A 21,640-nucleotide genomic window follows, 5' to 3' on the forward strand; every position below is an offset into this window, starting at 1 on the left:
GCAGGTGGATCTCTGTGAGTTCAATCAAGTCCAGGACAGCCAAGGCTACACAGAGAAACCCTGTCTGGGGGAAGAAAAAAAAATAGTGATTAAAACAGAACACGCACAAGCCGGGCATGGTGGCGCATGCCTTTAATCCCAGCACTCGGGAGACAGAGGCAGGCGGATCGCTGTGAGTTCGAGGCCAGCCTGGTCTACAAAGTGAGTCCAGGATGGCCAAGGCTACACAGAGAAACCCTGTCTCGAAAAACCAAAAAAAAAAAAAAAAAAAAAAAAAAAAACAGAACACACACACACACACACACACAAATGTAATTAAAATATTTTTCAGTCCTGCATCATGAGAGGTGGAAGCAGAATCAGGAATTCAAGGGCAACCTTGACTACATCCTGATTTTGAGCCCCTTTTCGGTAAAGAGGAGAGCAATGTGCTATGGCTTTGATAGTGTAGCTCAGTAGTAGAGCACTTGCTTAGCCTGCAAGATGCTCTGGGGTCCCAAACCCCCTAAAACATGTAAAGGAACGAGACTTTCAGCGAACCCATCATGGGGCAGAGCATGCTGCAGGGCACAGCAAAAAGAGCATGAGCTTTATCTGTATTTGAGTTTTTCTTACAAGAAGGTACTTTCCAAATTTGGGTCTGAGAGGTCACAAGGTCAGTTCCAGCAGAGATGAGGGACTGTACTATAACTTGGCCAATGACGTAGCTGTGTCTGCCTGTCCACCTGTAAAATGAGTTAACCCTAGTACCCAACGTCTGTGATTGTTACGTAGGTTTGACTCCATAGTTAACAGTGTGTGTGTGGGCGGACCCAGCCATATTATCCCTGTCACACTCTTTCTGTTCTACTAAGGAGGAGTTTTGGGTTGTTCACGCTGCATCTTCAGGTTCTAGAACAGTGCTTACAATGTGATGTCGTAAGTGATTAGAAACAGTGGAATGAAAGAAGGAGAAGTGCTCCCCCCCCCGCCCCCCGCTCAGCTCTCAGGAGAGTCATCCCCTCTCTTCACTTGGCCCGGGTCTCCCTCACCCCATCTCCAGTGTCTGTTCCTTCTATGAAGCCAGGAAGCCAAGTCTCTCACAAGTGATGAGACACCTCTTCTTGCTGCTGTTTCAGCAATGCAGATCCCAGGCTCTGCAGTGCAATGGGAAGCAGAGATGCCTGCTGCTGCAGTTTTGGCAGTGCCTCATAAAACAGAATGTGTCCCCAAAGAGCTCAGAAGCAAAGGGCTTCTTCGCTCGCGTCCTGGAGCAGGTAGGGTTGGAGGACAGTGATGACTGTCACCCAGCCAGAGAAGCAAAGCTCCTCAAGGGAGGTCTCCTTAGATGGAAGCCCATCCCTAGCCAGATCTGGTGGCTCATATATGGCCTATAATCTTAGCATTCAGGAGGCAGAGACAAGAGGATCACCCAAAGTTCAAAGCCAGTATGGTCTATATAAGTAGATCAGATCTTGTTTAAAAAGAAAGAATTCCTTGATTTGGCATGGCAGCGCCTCATGGCTGTAAACACATCACTTGAGACACTGAGGCAAGAGGGTTGAAAATTCCAATCCAGCCTGGTCTATATTATAAGACCTTACCACAAAAGAGATAAAAAGGTGGGGTTAGGGATTTAGCTCAGTGGTAGAGCACTTTCCTAGCAAGCAAAAGGCCCTGGGTTCAGTCCTCAGCTCTGGAAAAAAAAAGGGAGTGTGTATGTGTGTGTGTGTGTGTGTGTGTGTGTGTCAGAGAGAGAGAGAGAGAGAGAGAGAGAGAGAGAGAGAGAGAGAGGAAGGGATGAAGAAATCGCTCAGTAGTTTTCTTTTTCTTTTTCTTTTTTCTTTTTTTTTTTTTTTTTTTTTTCAAGACACGGTTTCTCTGTGTAGCCTTGACTGTCCCTGGACAGTCCGCCTGCCTCTGCCTCTGCCTCTGCCTCTGCCTCTGCCTCTGCCTCCCAAGTGCTGGGATTAAAGGCGTGCGCCACCACGCCCAGCTTGCTCAGTAGTTTTCTAAGGACCTGAGTTCAGTTCCTGGAACCCACATCTGGCAGCCCAGACTGGCTTCCAGGGAATCTGATGCTGTTTCCTGGACTTTGCAGGTACCTACATACATGTGCACAAACCCCATGCAGACACATACATTTATATATAATTTAAAAATTAAAAATAAAGCCGGGCATGGTGGCTCATGCCTTTAATCTCAGCCCTCAAGAGGCAGAGGCAGGTGGATCTCTGTAAGTTTTAGGCCAGCCTGGTCTACAAAGCGACTCTAGGACAGCCAGGATTACAAGAGAAACCCTGTCTTCAAAACAAAAACAAAACAAACAAACAAACAAAAAAAGAAAATAAGCCAGGCATGATGGCGTACCCTTTACTCCCAGCACTCAGGAGGCAGAGGCAGGTGGATCTCTGTGAGTTCAAGGTCAGCCTGGTCTTCAAAGGGAGTCCAGGACAGCTAAGGCTACACAGAGAAACCCTGTCTCGGAAAAACAAACAAACAAACAAAACAAATGGAAGCTGGGCTGCTGGAGAGATGGCTCAGTGGTTAAGAGCACTAGCTGCTCTTACAGAGGTCCTAGGTTAGATTCCCAACACCCACATGGTGGCTACAACCATCTGTAAATCCAGATCCATAGGATCTGACATCCACAAGCATCAGGCACACACCATGGTACACAGACACATACAGACAAATTACTCAGACACATAAAGAAAAACAAAACAAACAAACAACAACAAAAAAAACAAACTACCATGATGGCTTAGAGCAAAACTGCATGTAACCTTTGACTTTAACCTTACTTATATGCCTCTGGAAACCTAAGCAGTGCCCTTCATAAATCATTAACAAAGGGAAATTCTTGTTTGTCTACCTCACAGGAGTCTAAAGGCAATCTCAATTACATGGTGAATTCAAGGCTAGCTTGGGTTACGTGAGATTCTGTCCTGTTTGTTGGTTTGCTTGCTTGCTTGTTTGTTCAATACAGGGTTTCTCTGTGTAGCCTTGGCTGTCCTGGACTCTCTTTGTCGACCAGGCCAGCCTCAAACTCACGGAGATCCACCTGCCTCTACTTCCTGGAGTGCTAGGATCAAAGCTGTGCATCACCCACCCGGCCTAGATAGGTATTTTCTAAGTACCCTGACTGGTTTGGTACTTACTATGTAAACTAGGATAGACTGAAACCTATGTTGAGCCTCTGGTATCTGCCTTCCTAGAGCTGGGATCAGAGGCCTGTGCCTCTGCAGATGAAGGACCAGGACTCAGCTCCATACTGTCACCTTCAGCAGCCAGAGCCTTCTCCCCTAGACTTTTAGGGACCAAACTGAGGCTAACTAGGGGTCCTTGGCATTTGTGTTGACAAGAACTTCAGGAGTAGCCAGCTTATGGTGAAGCAGAAATGGAGATTTTATTAATAAACTTTTTCTTTTTGGTTTTTTTTTTTTTTCAAGACAAGGTTTCTCTGTGTAGCCTTGACTGTCCTGGACTCACTCTGTTGAACAGGCTGGCCTCGAACTCGAAGAGATTCACCTGCCTCTGCCTCCTGAGTGCTGGGATTAAAGGCCATGCTCAGCTTTATTAATGAAATTTTAATATAGGCTTAAGCACAAGAGTTATGCAAAAGAGACATACACAGATGCAAGCAAGCACATCTGAGCCTATGAGTATATGTTTCTCCCAGAGGAGTCATAGAAAGTAAGACGCTCCCATGTGTGGATACAGACTCAAGGGGGACAGTAAGTGATCAATTGTCTTAGCATTGGACATAACTTGTCTCTCAAGTCGGGTCTCAAAAGGTTTCAAAGAATCCCCATCCTCTTTCTTTCTTCTTTCTCTCTTTTGATAAGTGAGATAAAGTGCAGGATAAAGGCAGAGGAGATGGGGTCAGGCTTGGAGTCTGGCTGCTGTGCAGCCACCAAGCAGGTATTTGGAAGAAGCGAGGCCAGGTGGCTATAGTGATTCACACTTGTAAGCCTAACCCTCTGTGCGTGATGAAGCAGGGGCAGTGCCCTACCTTCAGGCCCTGCCTGGGTTACAAAGTCAGACCTTGTCTCAAAGATGAATTTACAGAAATGTACTAGGGAGGTGCCTTAGGCATTAAATACTTGCCAGGAAAGCTTGCAAGCCTGAGTTCCGGCCATGGTCAGGGTTGCAGCAGAGGGTGGGGGTGGGGTGGTTGCAAAACCTCTGGAGCTTGCTGGCCCCAGTATCAGAGAGTTCCAGATTGAGCGAGAAGCTTTGTCTCAAGAAATGAGCTAGAGGGTTAGGGAAATCATTCAGAGGGTAAAGCAATTAGTCAACCTGGTCATCTGAGTTTGATTCCCAGGCCCCACGTGGTGGAAGGAAAGAAGCAATTCCCAGAAGTCGTCCTCTGACTACCACATGCATGCCATCCACAAACATGTACACCCATATCATACACGCACAGAGAAATGTAAAAATTAAAGTGAAAAAGACACCCAGCATCCACCTCCACACACATGTGGCACACATATATACTCATGCAATGACTAACCAAATAAATAACAAATGAATTGAAAGCAAGGACTCAAAGACATGTTTGTGAGCTCATGTTCATAACAGTATTACTCACAACAGCCAAGAGATGGAAGCAGTTCATCACTGGCAAATGGATAAAGAAAACGTGGTATGTTATGTGCCTACAATGGGATATTATTCAGCCTTAAGAGGAAGGAAATTCTGACATATGCTGCAGCATGGATGGACCCAAGGACGTTATGCTGAGTAAAACAAGCCACTCACAAGAAGAAGAACAGCAGAACACTGTGTGGTTCTGCTGATGAGCGGGAATCCTACGTTCGTTCCCTTCTAATGACGGCCCCTATTTGCATGTGTAGGAAAAGTAGTCAGAGTCATAGAAACAAACAGACAAAAGGAGAAGCTGGATGGCAGTGGTGCATGCCTTTAATCCCAGCAGTGAAGAGGCTGAAGCAGGCAGGCCAGTCTGGGTTACAGAGTGAGTTCCTGGACAGCCAGGTGTACACAGAGAAACCCTATTTTAGGAAAAAAAGAAAGAAGAGACAGAGGAGAAGAAAGAAAAAAGAAAGAAAAAAAGCCGGGTGGTGGTGGCACATGCCTATAATCCCAGCACTGGAGAGGCAAAGGCAGAAGGATCTCTGTGAGTTCGAGGCCAGCCTGGTCTACAGAACAAGTTCCAGGACAGCCAGGGCTACACAGAGAAACCCTGTCTCAAAAAACAAACAAGAGAGGAGGTGGGAGAAGGAAGGAGGGGAGGAAGGAAGAGTGAGTATCTGGGGGGATATAGCTGAGCTGGCAGAGTACTTGCCAAAATCAGGATCAAGATTCTATGTTCAACCCTCAATACTGGGAGAGAAGGTAGAGTGGCAGCTGTTAGGAGACAGGAAGAAGACAGAGTGAGAATTCGTGTTTTTTAAGGTTATGATAAGAATTACAGAGATGGATGGCAGTGATGATTATAATCACTGCCAACAATAATATGAATAGACTTTACACCATCCAACTGAAAATGGCTATTAAGGTTAAGATGGTAAATTCTCTTGTGTAATTTATCACAATTAAAAAAAAAAAAAGAAAAGAAAAGAAAAGCCAGGTGTGTGTAGAGGTGGATGTTGAGGTCTTCTTCAATCGCTTAAAAAGTATTTTAGTTTTAATTAGATGACTATGTTTGGGGGTGGGTGTATGCATATGTGAGTGCAGGGGTCTGAGAAATCCAAAAGAGGATGTTGGAGTCTCAGGAATTAGAGGTAGTCGTGAAAGTGGCTCACATTTGTAACTCCCCCCCTTTTTTTCAGGGTTTCTCAGTGTAGCCCTGAATGGCTGGGAACTCACTCTGTAAACCAGGCTGCCCTGGAACTAACTCAGAGATCTGGGTGCCTCTGCCTCCCGAGTCCTGGGATTAAAGGCGTTTGATATCACCGACAGGCATCACATTTGTAATCCTAATTCTCGAGAGGTGGAGGCAGAGGACCAGAAGTTTAAGGACATCCTCAGCTACATAGCAAGTTCCAGGCCAGCCCAGGGTACATGAGAACCTTTCTCAAGAAATCTTTATGGAAAAATCAATGTGATGGCTCAGTAGGTAAAGGGTCTTACTTTACAAGCCTGGCAACCTGGATTCATTCCGAAGAACTCAATTAAAGGTGAAAGTAGAGAACCAGCTACACAGAAGTGTCCTCTGAGGTGGGCGTGGTGCCGCACTCAGGAGGCAGAGGCCGGCAGATCTCTGTGAGTCGGAGGCCAGCCTGGTTTACAAAGTGAGTCTAGGATAGCTAGGGCTACACAGACAAACCCTGTCTTGAAAAACCGAAAAGAAAAAAAAGTGTTGGGGGATGATCTGATATATTTTGATGTTAATTACTGCTTGCTGTGTGTGTCTGACCCTTTGCTTAATAAAAAGCCATCCCACCTGGGCAGGGCAAAGGAGATAGGTGGGGCTAAGAGAGAGAGGAATTCAGCCAGGCATGGTGGTGCATGCCTTTAATCCCAGCACTCAGGAGGCAGAGGGCAGGCCAGCCTGGTCTACAAAGCGAGTCCAGGACAGCCAAGGCTACACAGAGAAACCCTGTCTCAGAAGAGAGAGAGAGAGAGAGAGAGAGAGAGAGAGAGAGAGAGAGAGAGAGGAATTCTGGGGAAGAAGAAGGATCTCCACCAGGAGAAAGGAGACCTAAAGTGAAGAGAGGAAGGCTGCCATGGGTTAGCTGGAGGAGAAGCACATGGCTGGCGGTGTGGATGGAGAATCCAGATGAAGAACACCAACAAGTACTTGGAACTATAGATAGAAGGTGGCTTGATAGACGTTATTGGAAGCAGATGGCATGGGATTGAGGAAAGGATCCCATGCCTGCCACACTATGGGAGGTAGTTTAGGGGATAGATATCTGCCCTGCCCCAGGTTAACTAAGGCTATTTTAAAATATAACAAATATCTGTGTCTTGATTGATCACTAGCTGGGCCTACAGGTAATACAGATAATTTTTAAAAACAATGAAAAAGTGTCCTCTGATCTCCACACCCCCATTCACACACACACACACACCACAAACTAAGACAAATACAACACATAATTTCATCTACTTATTTGGCAAGTTCTCCCCATACAGTTAGGGCTGTCCTAGAACTTGTTTTGAAGACCAGACTGGCCTCAGACTCACAGAGTTCTGCCTGCCTCTGCCCCTTGAATGCTGGGATTAAAGACATGCATTACTACCCTCAGACTCACATGCACATACTGAAAGAAAAAAAAAAATCATAGTTTCAGTTGTCAACTTGCTACACCTGGAAAGAAGGTGCTTCCATTGGTTTGGCATAGGGGTAAGTATTGGAGACATTTTATTTTTTAATTGTTAATTGATAAAAGAGGGGACAGCTTCCTATGGACAGGCTGAGTACAAGCCAGTAAGCAGCTTTCCTCTATAGCTTTCTTCCAGTCCTGCTTGCCTTTCTGCCCTAATTTCATGAGGGACTATAAGCTGTAAAACGAAATAAATCATTTCCTCTCCACGTTGATCATTTTCACCATGTTTGCCACAGCAATAGAAGACTAAAACAGCAAAAAAAAAAAAAAAAAAAAAAAAAAAAAAGCTGTGTTGTGGTAGTGATGCATGCCCCCCCCCCCCTCCCGAGACAGAGTTTCTCTGTGTACCAGTCTTGACTGTCCTGGACTCGCTTTGTAGACCAGCTGGCCTCAAACTCACAGTGATCCACCTGCCTCTGCCTCCCAAGTGCTGGGAGGCAGATGCCACAACGTCTGTCCAGATGGTAGTTCATACCTTTAATCCCAGCACTGGGGGCCAGTAGAGCTGGATGGATCTCTGTGAGTTCAAGGCCAGCCTGGTCTACCTAGTGAGCTCTAGGACAGCCAGAGCTATATATAGTAATACTTTGTCTCAAAAATAGAAATAAAAAATAATAAAGCTAGGCTGAGACTGCTGGAGGGAACCTGCTCAAGAAAAGCCCCAAGTGCTTTGTGAGTTCAAGGCCAGCCTAGTCTACAAAGAGAGTTCCAGGACAGCCACAGAGAAATCCTGTCTCAAAAAAAACAAAAACAACAACAACAACAACAAAAAACAAACAAAAAAACAAAAGAAAAAGAAAGGAAAGAAAGAAAGAAAAGCTCCAAGTGGATACCAGACACCAGGAAAATTTATCTGACCCTCAGTGGGAAGTAGTGACAATGGAGTTCTCACTGGAGCCGAAGGAGTGAGAGAATCTCTCTCCCCTGCCTAGGAAAGACCGCCGGATCCTTCCAGAATAATCTGCTAACAGGAAATTGGGGGTTGGGGCCACTAGATTACTTATTGACAGAGCACATGCTTAATATGCATAAGGCTCTGGGTTCAATTTCCAGCATCTTTTTTTTTTAATTGTGAGACAGGTGAAAAGAGCAAGAAGACAGCCGGGCGTGATGGCTCATGCCTGTAATCCCAGCACTCAGGAGGCAGAGGCAGGCGGATCACTGTGAGTTCGAGGCCAGCCTGGTCTACACAGTGACTCCAGGACAGCCAATTGTCTCAAAAAACTAAAAAAAAAAAAAGGCAAGAAGACTTTTAACGTCCGTCTATGAGAGTTGCTGCCATTGCAAATTACTGCAATGCAGAGACAAAGAAAAAGGTCTTGGTTGTTAGTTTTATGGCTAGAGAGCTGAGCTACGCTGGGATTACCTAGACCCTTCCATTCAGCCAACCACCCTCTCTCCCTGTGGCCTGTGATGGAGACACCGAAGTAAACAGGGCAGACAAACATTCCTGAGGTAGTTTTAGTCAGGGTCCAGTGCTTCTCTGCTAGTCACTTGGCTGCTTGCCCACAATGTCAGGAGAACCTAACCTTCGCTGCTGGGTGAATGGCGTGGGTTAGGTCAGGGTGGGGGAGGCTAGAGACTGACCCTTAGTAGATATTTACCCACTTTTTCAAAAACTGAGGTTAGAGACTAGTTAAAGTGGTAAGAGTGGGTTTTAATCAGTAACAAACCATAGTAATAAAACTTTGGGAAGAAAAGAACTCAGCTTGGGTTTGTACAGAGGTGCTTTAAAAGGAGCAGTTTCTTGGTGTTTGTTAGCTGATAATTAATGAACTTAGAATTCTAGCCTCCCACAAAGACTGGGAGACAGAATACCTATCTTTCCTGATGATTCCAGGTAGTTGTGAGCTGCCATATGCGTGCTGTGAACCAAACCCTGTCCTTTCCAAGAGTAGCAAATGTTCTTAAGTGGTAAGGGGGCCTTTGAAAAAACAAGTGCTCTTAACCACGGAGCCAACAATCCAGCCCCCTAGCCCTCCTGAGAGGCTGGATTGTAAATAGCAAAATACAAAACATTGGGCTTGGTGGTGAGTTGCACACCTCTAATCCCAGCAGAGGCAGGTGTTCAAGGCCAGCCTGGTCTACAAAGCAAGTTCAAGGATGTAGAAAAAAACCTGTCTTGAAAAACAAAACCAAACCAAACCAAGAAAATCAACCATGGGCTGGGGAGATGGCTCAGAAGTCAAGAGTACTTGCTGCTTTTTCAGGAGACCCAGCTCCAGTTCCCAACACCCACATGGTCACTTACAACAGCCTGTAACTCCAGGCCCAGCAAATTCAACGCTTTCTTTTGGCACCAACCACACATACGTGTTACATAAACATAGATGCAGTCAAAGCAAAGCAACATACACACAAAATAAATGATTTTATTTTTCCAAAGTGCACTGCAGGGTGTAGGGGTTCATGTCTATCATCCCAACCCTCAGGAAGCTAAGACCCAAGCATCCATCATGGATTCCAGGCAAGCCTTGCTTACAAAGTGAATTTAGGGCCACCTTGGGTTACATAATATTAAGAAGAAAGCACGGGCTGAAATATTCTAGGGGCCCAGAGCTAACGAACCAGAAACTTCTGGCTAGGATCAGAAGTTTATGTTTGATCAGGCTATTTAGGGGGATCCAATATACAACAGCTTGAGGACCATTGGCCAGTCAGAGACATTTGGAGGGTGGATGTGCCATCAATTAGTAACTTGGCAATCGAAGAGACCAAAGTTTGAAGTGAAGAGATGCTCTAATGGATGAGAGCTGTAGGGGGTTTGTAAGACACTTCGCATGTGGGGTACACACTCTCATAGGAGACAAACCCCATTCCCATTCGCTGGTGGTGCGCCTTTTTCCAACAGCCCAAACCTAGAGGCCTCACTGCAGCTGCAGCTTGCAGGGCCAGGGCATGAACCCAGCTGGCTCAGGTCGTGGCTCTTGGCAAGAGCAAGTACAAACAGTCCCCTTCAGCTGGGCTCGGCCGCAGCTGATCACTGCCGCGTGTAAGAGGCATCCTCAGCTTTTTCGCTGCATCCTTTGATGAACCAGGTATCAAGGCAGGGCTGAGGCGCCGCACACTGCATCGCCCGCCCAGGTTTCAGCTGCCCAGAGCCTCGTGGCTGGGAAACAGAAGACGCCCCTTAATGCTGCGCCTTAACCCCCAAATCCGGGCAGAACTACAAAGACCATGATCCCATACAAGGGAGTGCACTGCTTTCTGGGAGTGATAGTTCCGAATGGGGAGCTCTACTGGCGGGTCCTGCCAGACTGGACTACGTATCCCAGCTTGCCTGAGTGAGTTGGGGGGACAAGAGGGAGGGGTAAACTCCGGAGGATGTGAATGGGGAGGGGGCACCCTCCCCCTTCCCCCACCCTTCCCTTTAGCTGGGCAGGGGTGGGGGGAGGGGCCGGGTTGAGGCTGCAGCCGCGGCGCTCCGGGAGGGCAGGGCCAGGCAAGGGCGGGATTGGCCCGCGGCAAAAGGACTGGAGAGCCGCGAAGCTAACGGGTCCGGGCGCGGGAGGCGGCGGCGGCGGCGGCGGTGGCGGCGGCAGCAGCTTTCTGCACGGGCGGAGGCGGCGGCAGGAGCAGCAGGCATGGCCCGCGCGGCGCCCAGCTCAGACTGAGGTGCGCGGGCGGGATGAGAGAGGGCGGGATGCGGGGCTCCCCGGGCCCGGTGTTGCCTCAACCCTCCTCCGTGTGGGCAGCGGGGCTTGGCCCAGAGGCCCAGACCCAGCGGGTCCAGCCCAGCAACTTCCCACGGGTCTGGGCGCCGTGTGGGCGGGGGTCCGATTGCCTTGGCCTCGGTCCGGATCCCCGCCTTCTGCTCCCGCACATCTAGCCGCTCCCAGTTTTCCAGGCGCTCTTGTGACACTCCTTGCTGGCAGCCCCCAGCCTCAGCCTTTGAGTTCTCTCTGTCCTAGTCCACACTTCGACATCCCAGGTGTTGGTACCTCCAGCCTCCTGCTCTTGGGAACCTGGTCCATCCGGAAACCCCTGCCCCACTTCTCTCAGTCGCAAGCTGTGTGCACCATCCGCTCTTAGCTCTTATTTTCTCTACCCTCCCTCCGGCCTTACCCCCACCTGGCACTGACCCATAGCCACGCTCTGTGGCCTAGTTCTCTCTAATAAGACCTGACAGCTTGACCTCCTTCCTACTTTGGAGAAACTGAGGCATGAACCAACCAGAAACTTGGTCAGTGTGCCCACCCTCTCTGGATGCTGGCTTGAGCCCTGTCCCTTGTCCCTCCTGGTCTTTCCATCCTTTGCCATGTAAGACCCGTTACTTCCCTCCAGTCATGCCGTAACTGGATCAAACTTCCCAGCCTCGTATGCAGCTCTGGGCTGAGCTCAGATCAGTCTCCTCTGTTTAGTTCTTCTATTACCTCTCTTGCTTTCCTTTGCATACATAGCCCTCCACCCGGTGAGAAGTCTTCGTCCTTTTGCTGCTTGTTCAAGTTAGCCGTTCTGTTTCTCTCTTGCCAACTGCATCCATTTCCTCCCGTTTTGCCTCTTCTTTTTCGTCTGTCCACTGAGAAGGATTCATGGCACCCTGGAGCCCTTGGGAAGTAGTCGGTTCTGACCAGTAACCCATACTGGTCTGTCCACAAACGTCTAGAAACTCTTTGGCCATCCCGACCTCGTTCGTGCTTGGTGGGCTCAGAAGTCTCGGTTGGGAGGGACCTTTATGGAGATGGTGGCCCTGGACGACTGTGGTCACCATTCTAAGATAATCTGGCTCCTGCTGCTGACTTCGGAGGGGGTTGCCCTTCTGTGAGGGATGCTCTGAGTGCTTTGTGGAGGAAGGCACTGTGCCTGTAGGCGGTGATCTCAAGTTTAGTCCTGGTCCTTCTGAGGGAGGGAGGGTACAGACTTGCTGGTATAATTCAGTTCTGGTTGGTTGGCTGGTTGGTTTGCCGTCTCCCTTCACCTGGTTTTCCTTTGGGTCACACTTTTCTACCCCTATCTCTAGCCTCCCAGTAGAAAGTGGGGAAGGGAGGGGGGGGGATACTTCTGAAGTTTGTAAGGGTCCTGAGTGAGCAGTCTTGATCTGAACCAGATTTGGGGTGGGGGGAGCTTCCACAAGCCGCGGGCTCCCATGCTCACTCCCCTCCTTGGCTGCGCATAGGATGCTTTTAACCTTGTAACTTGCGAATGGAGACAGGAGGCCAGGGGGCCAACTGTCTGTGTTAATGTTTATGTCTACATCTGCACACTCCGCAAGATGGCCAGGGGCCTGAGGGAGTGTTGGCGCCCCAGACACCAGTGTGGACTTCTGTGGCATGCTGATTGATAGGCCCTAGGCACTTTTAGAACCCAAAAGATAAGAGTTAGTTTTGAGGCAAGGGTGGCATACGCTTGTTATGCCAGCATTCGGGATGGCGAGAGGCACACAGTTTCAAGGGACCCTAGGCTTTGTAGTGAGATCTCGTCTCAGAAACCACCCACCCAAAACGGAGGTTTTTGAGACGGCTCCCAGGTAAAGGTACTTGCCAAACAAGACTGGTGGCCTGAGTTCAATCCCTGGAACCCAAATAAATTGGAAGAAGAGAGCGGACTCCATAGAAGTTGTCCTTTGACCTCCACACACACAAGTCCTGGCATGCATATCTGACAGTCATGTGTGTGCGCGCGCACACACACACACACACACACACACACACACACACACACACACACACACACACACCACATAGGTTTTAAAAAACAAAACAAATCCATTTGAGTTCTCCCCTTAAGCCTTGCCTCGGGGTGAAGATTATTTATTTATTTATTTATTTGTTCAAGGTGTGGGGGAAGCAGAAGCAAGGCAGCTTGGGCTCCTTCCTTAGCTTGAGTTTTTGTTTTGTTTTTTTTTTTAAGATTTGTGAGCCAAGCAGTGGTGGCACATGCCTTTAATCCCAGCACTTTGGAAGCAGAGGCAGGTGGATCTCTGTGAGTTCAAGGCTAGCCTGGTCTAAAAAGCGAGTCCAGGATAGCCAAAGCTACATAGAGAAATCCTGTCTCAAAATACAATCAAACGAAAAAGACTTGTGGCTTTTTTTTTTTTTTTTTTGAGACAAGGTCTCTCTGTGTAGCCTTGGCTGTCCTAGACTCACCTTGTAGACCAGGCTGGCCTCGAACTCACAGCGTTCCACCTGCCTCTGCCTCCCGAGTGCTGGCATTAAAGGCGTGTGCCAACACGCCTGGCTGGCATTCTTATATATGTGTGTGTGTCTGAGCGTGTGCATGTGGGTGCACTCAGAGACCAGAAGAGGGAGCTAGATGCCCAGGAACTGGAGTTTCAGGTGGTTATAAGACACCTGATGTGGGTGCTAGGAACCAAACTTGGTCCTCTACAAAAGCAGCGAGTGCTCTTAACTATTGAGCCATCTCTCTAGTCCTTGAGTTCTTTTAGCAGTAGCAGGAGATGGTATAGGAAATAATGGTTCGAGGAGAGAGGTGGGAAATGTATTCCTTTGATATTTCTGCAGTATATTTTGTTTGCCTCGGGGGTGTTGCATGCTTGCATTTTGTTGTATTTTAGAGACAAGGTCTAACATGGATCTAGAGTGTCTTCAGATTGGATGTGTAGCTGAAGATGGCCTCGAACCCCTGATTCTCTTGCCTCTGCCTCAGGGGCTCTGGGATCACAGGTGTGTGCCCTGATGCTGAGCTGTGTACTTGATTTTGTGGAAATTCTTTAAATGCATCTTTATTTCTGAAATACTTTGCATTGGTTCAGTCCCTGACACATAGTAGGTGCTCAGTGAAGTTAGAGGTGTTGTTGTTGTTGTTTAGTTTTGGACAGGGTGTCTCTGTGTAGCCCTGGCTGTCCTAGAACTCACTCTGTAGACCAGCTGGCCTCAAACCCAGAGATCTGCCGGCCTCTACCAGGCAGATTAAAGGTGTACATCACCACCACCTGGTTTTGTTTTCATTTAAAAAAAATTAATTTGGTGTGTGTGTGTGTGTGTGTGTGTGTGTGTGTGTGTTGACCTACATGTGGAGGTCAGAGGAGAACTCGCAGGAGTTAGTTCATTCCTTCCCCCATGTGGGTTCTGCTAGGTTCTGGTTGGGGTTGCTGGCAAGGGCCTTATCCACCAAGCCATCTTGCCTGCCTTTGTTTTTGAAGTGGCATCTTACTACATAGCCCTGGTTGGCCTGAAACCTACTGTGTAGTCCAGGCTGGCTTGGCCCTTTCAGCAGTCCCTTGTCTCTCCTGCCTGCTGGGATCACAGATTGGTACCACTATGCCTGGCAAGCAGGGAGGCTTATGACTAAAGGGTTAGTGCTGGGTTCTTTGTATTTTCCAGGTCTTGAAATCAACCTGGGGTGTTGGTTAAGGCTCAGAATCCTATTCCGTGTTCTTTGATTCAGTTGGTCTGAATCTGTATCTCTCCTCCGCTCCTTGGGGCTAACATTTTGAAAAACACTGACTTGAGCCATTACAGCTGTGAGTTACTCCAGACAGACGGGAAATCTTAAGAAAGACTTTCTTCCACCTTTCCCCCCACAGAGGCTTGTTCTGGCCACTGTGCTGTTTGGCGTTTTTCTTTCTTTCTGGTGCTGCCTAGGGTTGACAAGGTTAGTGAGAGGCCTGGCCTGTGGGGCCTGAGCTCTCAGTCCCACTACAGCCACAGACCCATTGTTCTTGGAGAGAAGGCCTCGTGACCAAACAGGATGTTCAGGAACCAGGACGTTGGAAGAGGGTGGCTGCCGGATACAGCCAAGCACTAACCGGGACAGACCCTTGTCTGTTCCATGTAGCTTTTCCAGACTGAGAGGATTAAAGGGTGTGCTGGGTGAAGTCCTGGACAAGATGCCCAGGAATCTGGAGTTTAGAGAAGGCAGAGGAATCCCATAGTGTTTTGAAGAAAAAAAAAAAAATCTATTTACAGGCCAATCAGAAGTAGATACAGATAATATAAGAAAAATGTATACAGGCAGATGGTTGATCCAGGTACAGTTAGTGAGGAACAAAAAGACAAAGTGTGGGTTACATAGCAGCCCCAGGACTCCTGAGCCCAGCCCATCTGTTAGAACAGTCCTTCCGTCAGCTTCAGTACCGGGTTCATTGAGTGCTCACTATGTGCAGACCCCGCAATAGGTGTCCTTGCATTCTAGGGAACCTTCAAAGCAACATTGTGTCATTGTCATTATTTCATATGTGAAATTTAAGGTAATATATGCAGGGCTCCGGGAAGATCTTGGAAGTCTGTAAAGCGCTTGCCTTGCAAGCATGAGGCCCTGAGTTCAATTCCCAGCACGTGCAAAATAAATAAATAAATAAATAAATAAGTAAATAAAATCAAGCATGGTCGTACATACTGGTAATCCCACTGCAGGAGATGCAGACATAAGAGGATTCCTGGGGCTTGCTGGCCAGCCAGTCTATAGTCTAATTGGCGAGCTCCAGGCCAATAAGAGAACTACACTGGGCGTGGTGACACATGCATTTAATACTGGCACTCAGGAGGCAGAGGCAGTTGGATCTCTGTGAGTTCAAGGCCAGCCTGGTCTAAAAAGGAAGTCTAGGACAACCAGGACTGTTACACAGAGAAACTTTGTCTCGAAGGGGGAAGAGAGAGAGAGAGAGAGAGAGAGAGAGCTAGAGCAAGAGAGAGGGGGGGGGGGGGGGGATTAAGTGCCTCAAAGGAAGGTAAATGTTCTGCATATATACCATGCATATACAAACATACATTCGTATAGATGAATTCATATAAACAAAAACCAGGAAGCAGGCATGGCAGTATATATTGCAATCTTAGTACTTGGAAACCTGAAGTAGGAGAATCATGAATTCAGGCTTAGCCTGGGCTATGTAGCAAGACCCTATCCGAAGAAACCAAAACAACACAGGTTAACGGAAGAAAAGCATAACATTGAAGGCCCATGTGAACTATACACTTCTATTCTTGAAGAAGCTTAAACAGCTGTGCAGAGATAAGACCCAAAAGGCTGGCCTGGGCCTGGAGACGTGGCTCAGTGGTTAAGAGCATTGGCTGAGCTAGGTGTGGTTGCGCACGCCTGTAATTCCAGCACTGGGCAAGGCAGAGACAGGCAGATCTCTGAGTTGGAGGCCAGCATGGTCTACAAAGAGATTCCAGGACAGCCAAAGGCTGCACTTCTTAGCCCATGGTAGTATTCCTTTTTGGACATAAGGTAGGGTACTGTCTTTTATGGGTATGACGAGGTCAGACAAGGTAGGTCAGAGAGCTACTCTGTGGTTAGACAGAGGTCTTGCGGCTTGTTTTTGCAAAGAGGGCCTAATTTTTTTTGTGGTGGTTGTTCATTTTTAGGGGCTGTGGTCTCTACAGAATGCATTGGGGAAGGAAACGCAGTTTCTTTGGCTTTCTTTGAAGGGAGAAAGAGGGGCAAGAGATAGAAAGAAAGGAGAAGGGCAGTACAAACTTTGCTTCTGAGAACTTCAGAGAATTCCTTTGATTAAAAAAAGGGCTTTCGCTACTCGTGGTGGTGCACGCCTGTAATCCTAGCACTCGGGGAGGCAGAGGAGGCGAGGCAGATCGGATCACTGTGAGTTCAAAGCCAGCCTGGTCTACAAAGTGAGTCCGGGACAGTCAAGGCTAGACAGAGAAACCCTGTTCCAAAAAACCAAAATAAATAAATAAATTTAAATTAAATTAAAAAAAGAAAAGAAGGGCTCTCTTGGAAGGCTGTGAGATGTCGATCAGAGGCGTGATTTGGGACATCTCCTTAAGGATCTCAGAGTGGGTATAAGGGACCAGGTGTTAGCCTCATGAGAGTACCATGGTCACCAAGATAAACTGGCTGTGTCCAGATTCCCATCTCAGCCTGGGGCATATGCCGCCCACTGGTGAGGCAGGACTGGTGGCAGGAGAAGCAGTCCCTTCAGACTCTATTAGAGTCTCTTAGAGTCTCTAAGCGACTGACCCAAAAGGTGCTAGGCAAGGACTTGAGTTGGCAGGTGGCAAAGGCGTTAGTGTAACAGGTTTCTGAGCCAGCCAAGGGCAGACTGATAGGCAACCTGGCATGGCTGGGTCATCAGGGGACAAGGAGAGGAGGGATACAGAAAACAAGATAGGACCTGAGTAAGATGTAATGAAGCCTGGGACTTGGCAGTAGTGGTGGAAAAGAGGGAACTGAGAGAGGTTACAAAAAGTCACTATCGTCTTCTGGAAAAACACTTGATTCGCTTGAGTTTGGCATTTTGATGCCCAAGTGATGAGTGTTGGTTGCTTTAGCTGACAGGGGCCACCCAAGAGGAAGGTTCTCATGAGATAATGTGTCCTACTTTACAGAAGCTCTGTGGCTACCACAGCACTTCTAGCAGCTCCGTGAGTTTTTTTTTTGGTTTTTTTTTTTTTGGTTTTTCGAGACAAGGTTTCTCTGTGATAGCTTTGGCTGTCCTAGACTCACTTTGTAGACCAGGCTGGCCTCGAACTCACAGTGATGCACCTGCCTCTGCCTCCCAAGTGCTGGGATTAAAGGCGTGTGCCACCACGCCCGGCCCTCCATGAGTATTTTTACTGCTGATCTTGAACTCTCTGTGAGGTTTGGTGCCTGGGGCCCCAGAGGTTCTCCATTGTAACCGCAGAGCAGCTTGGGTTTTGTGGCCAGCACTATCACTTCCTCTCTCAGCTAAGGAAGGTGGTCTCTTTCCCTTTAGTTCTCCCGGCCTCCCTTTCTTCCCCATGTCCCCTCATCCCCAAATCCTTAGCAGTCAGAGGACCTGGCCCCTTTCTCTGGGGACTTGCGCTGTTTTTGTTTGTTTGGTTTGTTTTTTTGAGACAGGGTCTCACTGTGTAGCCCTGGCTGTCCTGGACTTGCTTTGTAGACCAGGTTGGCCTCGGAACTCACAGCAATCCGCCTGCCTCTGCCTTCCAAGTGCTGGGGTTAAAGGCGTGGGCCACCATGCCCAGCTCTTTCGTTTTCTTTCTCTTTGCTCAGAATGCTTGTTAGCAAGTCTTTCTTAACTCTTGGGGCTGAAATCTGCAAGTAGCGTCTTCCAAGGAAAGTCTTAACTTTGCATCTACAGAATGTAGGCAATTCCTTCAGCTTTGCAGGACTCACCAGGGACTGCCGCCTATGTCCCTGGCCAGCCGTTCTCAAGTACTTCTCGTTGCTTATTTATAAGTCATTATTGTAATTACAGCGTATTGTCAATCGAGCGTCCATGTTACCATCACTGCTCTCATCTAGGGCTCTAGGGCACAGCTGGGCTTTGAGCAACCCCAGATTTCCAGCTAAGCCCTGGGGGAAGCTTCTCCCGTGCGCGAGGGGGCAGGAGGGCAGGAACAGGGTCCATTCAAGTGCCACGCAGAAGGTTTTTCCTGCAGATTCGCAGAACAGAAGGCTATCTTTCCTGGATCAAAGTGGTGTGGTTTGTCAATTCAGTTCTCTGATGTGACCTTTTCCTGACTTCTTTTTTTTTTTTTTTTTTTTTTTTTTTTTTTTTTTTTTTTTTGGTTTTTCGAGACAGGGTTTCTCTGTGTAGCCTTGGCTATCCTGGACTCACTTTGTAGACCAGGCTGGCCTCGAACTCACAGCGACCCGCCTGCCTCTGCCTCCCAAGTGCTGGGATTAAAGGTGTGCGCCACCACGCCCGCCCGGCTTCCTGACTTCTAATACAGAATTGAGAGAGGTGGTCGGGAGAGGAGGAGAAAACCATAGAAGGGGAACATGTAATGTTTGCTTCTTTTGATATGGTGCTAAAATTATTTAAAGATTTCTTTTATTGTTTTAAACTACATGTGTGCTTGTGGCTATGTGCGCAGAATGCCAGTGTGCACAGAGGCCAGAGGCTTCAGATCCCCCAAGAGCTGGTGTCACAGTCAATTCTAAGCTGCCTAACGGGTTCTGGGAAGGGAACTTGTGTCCTCTGTAAAACCAGATGTTTTTGTTTGTTTGTTTTGCTTTGCTTATTTTGTGTTTACTTACTTATTTTCTCAAGACCAACCTGATCTACTAAGCAAGTCCAGGACAACCAAGCCTACACAGAGAAATCCTGACTTGATTTTTGTTGTTGTTTTTTGTTTTGTTTTGTTTTGCTTTTTCAAGACAGGGTTTCTCTGTGTAGCCTTGGCTGTCCTGGACTCACTTTGTAGACCGGGCTGGCCTCCAACTCCCAGAGATCTGCCTGCCTCTGCCTCCCCAGTGCTGGGATTAAAGATGTGCGCTACCATGCCTGGCTCTTTCTTTTTTGATTGGGATCAGGATACCCAGAGTTACAGGAGGCCGTCTTCTGCTGTGTGGTTAAGCTGAACGAGGTGTCCTCAGGTGGAGGCTTCTTGGCTTCTGAAAGAGCCGGTTCATGGGGCTCAAGGGACCTAACCTGGGGACCCTAGGAGCAGCCCTCACTGCTCTACCGCTTTTGCCTTGAATCTCTCAGGTGGGAGAGGCCCCAGCCTCTCAGCCTTAGCAGGTCAGCAGCCTTCAGAGGGGGAAAATCAGCAACAAATGCAGATAGCTAATTGGTCTAGAGGGAAGTGCTCTGGCAGGAAAAATCAACAGGTAATTTGTCTCTGTGGTTAAAGGGAATGTGTAGGGGGTGAGGCTGGAAGGGAAGAGGGGGAGAAAGAGGTGGATTGCGGAAGCCATCCAGGTAAGAGGATTGAAGGGGTGAGGTGGGGACCTCCTTGCTTATGCCACTAGTCTAACCCCTCCCTCACAATGCCTCTAGCCCCTCCTGCCTTTCCCCACAGGGTTCCTTTGCTTTCAAAAGGAACATTACAAAAGTAGAAGGCTAAATCTCTTGTCTCTGACCCCCATTCCCACCCTGTTTGAAGTACAAGGTGACTTGGAGTTAAAAACGCCAGGGGGAAATGAAAGTTTCCATGAGCCTGTATTGAAGTCCCTGGGCTATCTATAAGAATGTGGACACCCAGATGTCTGCGTTCTGAGGGATGACTCTTCCATACTGGTAGTCTTGGCAACTGTTTATTTATTTATTCATCCCCCCCCCCTTTTTTTTTTTTTTTGCTTTTTGAGACAGTTTCTCTGTGTAGTCCTGCCTGTCTTGTTCTGTAACTCGCTCTGTAGACCAGGCTGGCTTCAGACTCAGAAATCTGTCTCCTAAGCGCAGGCTGGCTTCAGACTCAGAAATCTGTCTCCTAAGCGCTGGAATTAAAGGTGTGGGCTACCACAGTCTGACTGGGCAGCTCTTATCTCTGCATCTGTGGATCCCCGCCATTCCTCTTGTGCCGGACAGGGAGAAAAGCCAGCTGCAGCCCCTTTGTTGGCAGCTTCCAAGCATCCCCTAGAGATTTGGATAGGGCTATTTGGTTCTTGCAAAAAGGAAGCTACTCATTTTCAGGGCAGCAAAACTTTATTTTCATAGTGCAGGGCTGAGTTTGGTCGGGTGCGCATGCAATATAAATACCCTTAACTATCTACAGTGCTATGTGACCCAAGGCCAGTCACTATTCCTCTCTAGGATTCAGAATCCACATGGGAATAAAGAATTTAGAGGGCTATGGAGAAGTTCGCTCTTATTTATTGTTTATTTTTTATTTTTTGGTTTTTTGAGACAAGGTTTCTCTGTGTAGCCTTGGCCATTCTGGACTCACTTTGTAGACCAGGCTGGCCTTGAACTCACAACGATCCGCCTGCCTCTGCCTCCCAAGTGCTGGGATTAAAGGTGTGCGCCACCACGCCTAGCTCAAGAAGTTCGCTCTTAACCATCTGCCACATTCTGAGTAGGAAGGTAGAGTGGGTGCCCAGAATGCACTGGGCCATCTAGACATCTGGAAGTTGGTTTGACACCTCTCTCTCCCTCCCTGCCCCCTCCTCTCTCGTTCTCTCACTCTCTCTTTCTTTGGATTTTCAGGACAGGGTTTCTCTATGTAGCCTTGGCTGTCCTGGACTCACTTTGTAGACCAGGCTGGCCTCGAACTCACAGCAATCCACCTGCCTCTGCCTCCTGGGTGCTGGGATTAAAGGCGTGCGCCACCACTGCCCGGCTTTGACTTCTCTCTTAACTTTTATGGATGCATTAAGCAACAAAAAGGCAGTTCTGGCTTCTCTGGGGAACATAGACTCCAGGACAGCTGCTACCTTGTGGTCAGGTCCTCACCCCCGACCTCCAAGCCTTAGTGTAGCCTGGGGTTCAGGGCACGATATTCCTCAGACCTGGATTCACATCTTCCTCTTCTTAGGCTGCCATCCAGAAGCCAGGGAGCTGATTCTTAGGTTCTTGTTTTCTCATTTCAAGTTCTCTGTTCCTCTTTTTTTTTTTTTTAGTTTTTGAGACAGGGTTTCCTCTGTTCCTCTTTTTGTCTTGTTTTGTTTTTCCTGGTTTTGTTTTGTTTTCTTTTGTTTGTTTGTTTGTTTTTTTGAGACGATTTCTCTGTGTAGCCTTGGCCGTCCTGGACTTGCTTTGTAGACCGGGCTGGCCTCAAACTCACAGTGATCCA

The sequence above is a fragment of the Acomys russatus genome, chromosome 26 (assembly GCF_903995435.1).
Source record: "Acomys russatus chromosome 26, mAcoRus1.1, whole genome shotgun sequence".
Lineage (NCBI taxonomy): Eukaryota > Metazoa > Chordata > Mammalia > Rodentia > Muridae > Acomys > Acomys russatus.